Source organism: Lolium rigidum, chromosome 3 (assembly GCF_022539505.1).
Source record: "Lolium rigidum isolate FL_2022 chromosome 3, APGP_CSIRO_Lrig_0.1, whole genome shotgun sequence".
Taxonomy (NCBI): Eukaryota; Viridiplantae; Streptophyta; class Magnoliopsida; order Poales; family Poaceae; genus Lolium; species Lolium rigidum.
The window spans coordinates 304,360,713-304,368,667 of NC_061510.1; positions in this window are offsets into that span (position 1 = coordinate 304,360,713).

Consider the following 7,955-nt stretch of genomic DNA (forward strand, 5'->3'; position numbering starts at 1 on the left):
ACTTATCGTCCTCAGACCAAATGGAGAAGGCATGGCTCTCCACGTCCCAGTCTTCCGGGGCACGAATCTCTGGCGGCGTCTCGCGGGAGGAGTCGGACCCGTAGGAAAACTCGGAGGAAGAGGAAGAAGACATGGCGGCACAGAGGGTTTTTGGTGCTAATGCGAGAAGGACGAAGGAGACGCAAGCTGTTTAGAACGGTTAAATAAAGGGGATATGGGAGAGATTCAATGCCACAGCAGTTTCCGAGAAGGTGTTGCCCAACCGGAAAATTTTACGGCCACGTGGAGAAGTGGAAGGGGCAAGGCATCATGATGGGGATTCTGCGGCAGCTCTGCTCTGCCACGACGTGACCCGACGAAAGAAAGCGTAATGATTTTGGAAATGTCATTTCCAAAACCAGGGGGCATGTGTTATCACCAGAATTTGACCAAGTCAGAGGTGGGCCGCGATCAAGATGGACGTAAAGAAATATATATATAGAAGGAATACGTGAATCGGCCTTTTATACCAAGTTGGGCTTAATTGCCCATGTATCTGTAACATATTAGATCGCATCTTAGTTTAGAGATAGAATCTTACTCGTGCACGGTTTGGTGCACGCCCACATTAGAAAGTCCGCTGGACTATAAATATGTACCTAGGGTTTATGGAATAAACAACAACCAACGTTCAACCACAAACAAATCTCGGCGCATCGCCAACTCCTTCGTCTCGAGGCTTTCTACCGGTAAGCATCATGCTGCCTAGATCGCATCTTGCGATCTAGGCAGCACAAGCCTGCCTACGTTGTTCACGCGTTGCTCGTACTGAAGCCTTTTTGATGGCGAGCAACGTAGTTATCTTAGACATGTTAGGGTTTGCATTGTTCTTCATGCTGCATGCTTTCGTAGTGCAACCCTTGCATGTCTAGCCGCCCTTACGCCTACCTTAGGCGTAGGGGCGGCACCCCGCATGATCATAGTTTAGTAGATCTGATCCGTTACGATTGCTCCTTGTTCTACAAGGATTAGTTTAATATCTGCAATAGTTAGGCCTTACAAAGGGGGGGAGGATCCAGCGGCACGTAGGGTGTCGTTCGTTGGCCCTAAGCGGGATGTTCCGAGGATCAACCTCGTGTTGGTTTTTAGGCCTTGCTTAGGATCGGCTTACGATCGCCGTGCGTGGCCGCGAGGCCCAACCTCGGAGTAGGACGATCCGATTATGCGGTGAAAACCCCACATCGTCGTAGATCTCATTAGCTTTACCTTGATCAAGCAGGACCACCATATATTCGGACACCTCGTCCGAATCATGGGTGGATCGGCTCTTTGAGCCGATTCACGGGATAACCCGAGAGCCGATCGAGGCTCGTATTTAACGTTTACGTGTGTGCCCTGCGAGAAACTAAGCGAGGCATCATCCACACCTTCCCGACCAGGTATAGGTCAGGTGGCACGCCCTTGTGATAAACATCGGTGCGTGCGACCAGAAGGCTTTGCGGGCCGTCGCTCAGAGGGACTAGGGCCAGCCGCAGCCCTAGTTGTTCCCGGCTCTACGGTGTTGCCCGTCTCTGCCCGCCAGTGGGTTTCTGACGTCAACAAAAACACACCTACATGATGCACAAATACACCATAACTGCATTGCAAAAACCACTAGAAAAGCAGCAAGATTTCTAGAAAATGGAGCAAGTTTCAGAATTAGACAGAGCCATGTTTAATCAACCAGTAAGCGCAAAACTAAACTAAACTTCTCCACCAAAACTAATGAAACATTCGATCCCGGTAGCATGCGTATGTAATTTGGAAACAATGCATTCAGCATTCGTCGAATGTATCATTTCAGAAAATGAAATAATGTACATTGAAGTTTTTACTCCCCATCCTGCAAGTCCTTCGTATTCTCTTGACAATACTTGGCTTTGGGTGATCTTTGCTGCCCCTCCTGAACACCTCGGATTCACTAGTACTGACGGTCATCCGCATCGGGATCCTTTGACAGTGCAAATACGTCTAGAATGGTTGGATCGAATGAGGTTTCTTCTAGGCCTTCTTTGAAACTTTGGAGCAAACCAACACCTGTAGAAGCACACTCGTTTTCGTCCGGATTTGGCCCTTCATCCATCCGGCGAGCCCACGCCAACCCCGGTCCCCCGGGGATCTATCGGGGAGTCCGGACGAGTGAAAAGCGGGGAAGGGCCCGCTCTGTCGGTGACCGGACACACGATCCCCACCGCCACCTCGCTCAAAATCGCCCCACCCCTCGTATCTCTCTCGCCGCCGTCACCACCCCGCCGGCTTGTTGCCCAGATTCCGCCGCCCCTCCTCCCCCACCTGCCTATATTCCGCCGTCTTTCGACGACGGCCTATCTGGCTGCTCCTCCGCCGGCCTGTTTTCCGACGACGACCTACTCCTCGTCGTTTGCGGCTCGGGTTGCCTCGACCACGCCCGTCAGGTGTTCGTCCATTTGCCTCGCCGGCCATGGACTCGGACGAAGAGGAGGAACAGATGTTCGTCGAGCTTATGCGAGAAGATATGGCAGCCGCTGCCCAAGACGAGGAGCACATGCTGATCCTCGGTTGCTTATCAAGCCTGTACGCCGGGGTGGCAACTGGTCGACGTGGTGGGTCGGCACCAGGTCGCCTGAAGTGCAAGCCGAGACAGCGAATGGAGAGCTACTGCATGTTGTAGACCGACTACTTCGCCGACAATCCATTGCACGGTTAGACTGTTTTCAGGCGTCGTTTCAGGATGAGCAGAAAGGTATTTCTGCAAATTGTGTATGCCATCCGAGACTTTGACCCCTACTTCAGATGCAAAGCCGATTGCACTGGCTTGGTTGGATTTTCGTCACTGCATAAGTGCACAGTGGCTATGAGGATGCTGGCTTATGGAGCTCCCGGTGATGGTGCAGATGACTATCTTCGGATGACGGAGTCCATCACCCTTGATTGTTTCTACCGTTTCTGCAGGGCCGTCATAGCAGTGTTCGGGGACTTTTACTTGATATCACCCACTGTCGAAGACACTCAGAGGATCTTTGCAACAAATGAAGCTAGGGGTTTTCCAGGGATGCTTGGAAGCATTGACCGCATGCATTGGAAATGGAAGAACTGTCCGTTTGCGTGGCAGGGAATGTACAAGGGTCACAAAAACGGCTGCACTGTGATACTTGAAGCAGTGGCTACCCATGATTTCTGGATTATGCACTCTTTCTTTGGTATGCCTGGATCCAACAATGACATCAACGTCCTAAACTGCTCCCCGATTTTTTCCAAGCTTGTTGAGGGTCATGCTCCCCCGGTGAACTATGTGATCAATGGTCGGCACTACAACAAAGGATACTACCTTGCGAGACGGTATCTATCCAAAGTGGGCAACATTTGTGAAGACTATCTCGAAACCTAGCACCCCCAAACTTTGCGAGTTTGTCAAGAAACAAGAAACTTGCCGAAAAGACGTCGAGCGTGCATTTGGTGTCCTCCAGCGAGAGATTTGCGTCGTCCGGTTCCCCGCTATGACTTGGTCCAAAGATCAGATGTGGGAGGTGATGAATTGTTGTGTGTGCTTACACAACATGATTATTGAAAATGAGCGAAAACATCCGGTTCCTCTGGCTGAGCAACAAGCACCATATGAGAGAGAGGGTCCTCTTGCACAGTGATGGCGTGTATTTCACACGTTCGTTGGGCAACCCCAAGAGGAAGGTATGATGAGCACAGCAGCAAGTTTTCCCTCAGAAAGAAACCAAGGTTTATCGAACCAGGAGGAGCCAAGAAGCACGTTGAAGGTTGATGGCGGCGGGATGTAGTGCGGCGCAACACCGGAGATTCCGGCGCCAACGTGGAACCTGCACAACACAACCAAACTACTTTGCCCCAACGAAACAGTGAGGTTGTCAATCTCACCGGCTTGCTGTAACAAAGGATTAACCGTATTGTGTGGAAGATGATTGTTTGCAGAGAAAACGGTAGAAACAAGTATTGCGGTAGATTGTATTTCGAGTAAAGAGAATTGGACCGGGGTCCACGAGTTCACTAGAGGTGTCTCTCCCATAAGACGAACAGCATGTTGGGTGAACAAATTACGGTTGGGCAATTGACAAATAAAGAGAGCATGACAATGCACATACATATCATGATGAGTATAGTGAGATTTAATTGGGCATTACGACAAAGTACATAGACCGCCATCCAAGCTGCATCTATGCCTAAAAAGTCCACCTTCGAGGTTATCATCCGAACCCCCTCCGGTATTAAGTTGCAAACAACGAGACAATTGCATTAAGTATGGTGCGTAATGTAATCAACAACTACATCCTTAGACATAGCATCAATGTTTTATCCCTAGTGGCAACAGCACAACACAACCTTAGAACTTTACATCCTTTGTCCCGAGTGTCAATGCGGGCATGAACCCACTATCGAGCATAAGTACTCCCTCTTGGAGTTAAAAGCATCTACTTGGCCAGAGCATCTACTAATAACGGAGAGCATGCAAGATCATAAACAACACATGTATAACTTTGATAATCAACATAACAAGTATTCTCTATTCATCGGATCCCAACAAACGCAACATATAGAATTACATATAGATGATCTTGATCATGATAGGCAGCTCACAAGATCCGACAATGATAGCACAATGGGGAGAAGACAACCATCTAGCTACTGCTATGGACCCATAGTCCAGGGGTAGACTACTCACACATCACTCCGGAGGCGACCATGGCGGCGTAGAGTCCTCCGGGAGATGAATCCCCTCTCCGGCGGGGTGCCGGAGGCGATCTCCGAGGATCCCCCGAGATGGGATCGGCGGCGACGGCGTCTCGGTAATGTTTTCCGTATCGTGGCTCTCGGTGCTGGGGGTTTCGTCACGGAGGCTATTTGTAGGCGGAAGGGCAAGTCAAGAGGCGGCACGGGGGCCCACACCACGGGGCCGCGCGGCCAAGGGGGGGCCGCGCCGCCTAGGGTTTGGCCACCCCGTGGCCCCTCTTCGTCTCGTCTTCGGTCTTCCGGAAGCTTCGTGAGAAAATAGGCCTCCGGGCTTTTATTTCGTCCAATTCCGAGAATATTTCTTTACTAGGATTTACGAAACCAAAAACAGCGAGAAAACGACAAGCGGCACTTCGGCATCTTGTTAATAGGTTAGTTCCGAGAAAATGCACGAATATGATATAAAGTGTGCATAAAACATGTAGATAACATCAATAATGTGGCATGGAACACAAGAAATTATCGATACGTTGGAGACGTATCGGCATCCCCAAGCTTAGTTACTGCTCGTCCCGAGCGAGGTAAAACGATAACAAAGATAATTTCCGGAGTGACATGCCATCATAAACTTGATCATACTATTTGTAAAGCATATGTAGTGAGTGCAGCGATCAAAACAATGTGTATGACATGAGTAAACAAGTGAATCATAAAGCAAAGACTTTTCATGAATAGCACTTCAAGACAAGCATCAATAAGTCTTGCATAAGAGTTAACTCATAAAGCAATAATTCAAAGTAAAGGTATTGAAGCAACACAAAAGAAGATTAAGTTTCAGCGGTTGCTTTCAACTTGTAACATGTATATCTCATGGATATTGTCAACATAGAGTAATATAATAAGTGCAATAAGCAAGTATGTAAGAATCAATGCACAGTTCACACAAGTGTTTGCTTCTTGAGGTGGAGAGAAATAGGTGAACTGACTCAACATTGAAAGTAAAAGAATGGTCCTCATAGAGGAAAAGCATCGATTGCTATATTTGTGCTAGAGCTTTGATTTTGAAAACATGAAACAATTTTGTCAACGGTAGTAATAAAGCATATGCATCATGTAAATTATATCTTATAAGTTGCAAGCCTCATGCATAGTATACTAATAGTGCTCGCACCTTGTCCTAATTAGCTTGGACTACCTGGATTATCACCGCAATACATATGCTTTAACCAAGTATCACAAAGGGGTACCTCTATGCCGCTCTGTACAAAGGTCTAAGGAGAAAGCTCGCATTTGGATTTCTCGCTTTTGATTATTCTCAACTTAGACATCCATACCGGGACAACATAGACAACGAGATAATGGACTCCTCTTTTAATGCTTTAAGCATTCAACAACAATTAATTCTTTTCTCATTAGAGATTTGAGGATGTTTGTCCAAAACTGAAACTTCCACCATGAATCATGGCTTTAGTTAGCGGCCCAATGTTCTTCTCTCACAATATGCATGCTCAAACCATTCAACTCGGTGTAGATCGCCCTTACTTCGAGACAAGACGAACATGCATAGCAACTCACATGAAATTCAACAATGAGTTGATGGCGTTCCCCGATAAACATGGTTATCGCACAACAAGCAACTTAATAAGAGATAAAGTGCATAATTACATATTCAATACCACAATAGTTTTTAAGCTATTTGTCCCATGAGCTATATATTGCAAAGGTGAATGATGGAATTTTAAAGGTAGCACTCAAGCAATTTACTTTGGAATGGCTGGAAAATACCATGTAGTAGGTAGGTATGGTGGACACAAATGGCATAGTGGTTGGCTCAAGTATTTTGGATGCATGAGAAGTATTCCCTCTCGATACAAGGTTTAGGCTAGCAAGGCTTATTTGAAACAAACACAAGGATGAACCGGTGCAGCAAAAACTCACATAAAAGACATATTGAAAGTATTATAAGACTCTACACCGTCTTCCTTGTTGTTCAAACTCAATACTAGAAATTATCTAGACCTTAGAGAAACCAAATATGCAAACCAAATTTTAGCATGCTCTTTGTATTTCTTCATTAATGGGTGCAAAGCATATGATGCAAGAGCTTAAACATGAGCACAACAATTGCCAAGTATCACATTACCCAAGACATTTATAGCAATTACTACATGTATCATTTTCCAATTCCAACCATATAACAATTTAACGAAGGAGAAACTTCGCCATGAATACTATGAGTAGAAACCAAGGACATATTTGTCCATATGCTACAGCGGAGTGTGTATCTCTCCCATAAAGTGAATGCTAGGATCCATTTTATTCAAACAAAACAAAAACAAAAACAAACCGACGCTCCAAGAAAAAGCACATAAGATGTGGCCGAATAAAAATGTAGTTTCGGGGGAGGAACCTGATAATTTGTTGATGAAGAAGGGGATGCCTTGGGCATCCCCAAGCTTAGACGCTTGAGTCTTCTTGATATATGCAGGGGTGAACCACCGGGTGCATCCCCAAGCTTAGAGCTTTCACTCTCCTTGATCATGTTGCATCATACTCCTCTCTTGATCCTTGAAAACTTCCTCCACACCAAACTCGAAACAACTCATTAGAGGGTTAGTGCACAATATAAATTGACATGTTCAGAGGTGACACAATCATTCTTAACACTTCTGGACATTGCATAATGCTACTGGACATTAGTGGATCAAAGAAATTCATCCAACATAGCGAAAGAGGCAATGCGAAATAAAAGGCAGAATCTGTCAAAACAGAACAGTTCGTATTGACGAATTTTAAAATGGCACCAGACTTGCTCAAATGAAAATGCTCAAATTGAATGAAAGTTGCGTACATATCTGAGGATCATGCACGTAAATTGGCATAATTTTCTGAGCTTCCTGCAGGGCAGTGGGCTCAGATTCGTGACAGCAAAGAAATCTGGAACTGCGCAGTAATCCAAATCTAGTACTTACTTTTCTATCAACGGCTTAACTTGGCACAACAAAACACAAAACTAAGATAAGGAGAGGTTGCTACAGTAGTAAACAACTTCCAAGACACAAAATAAAAACAAAGTACTGTAGGTAAAAACATGGGTTGTCTCCCATAAGCGCTTTTCTTTAACGCCTTTCAGCTAGGCGCGAGAAAGTGTGTATCAAGTAACATCGAGAGATGAAGCATCAACATCATAATTTGTTCTAATAATAGAATCATAAGGTACCTTCATTCTCTTTCTAGGGAAGTGTTCCATACCTTTCTTG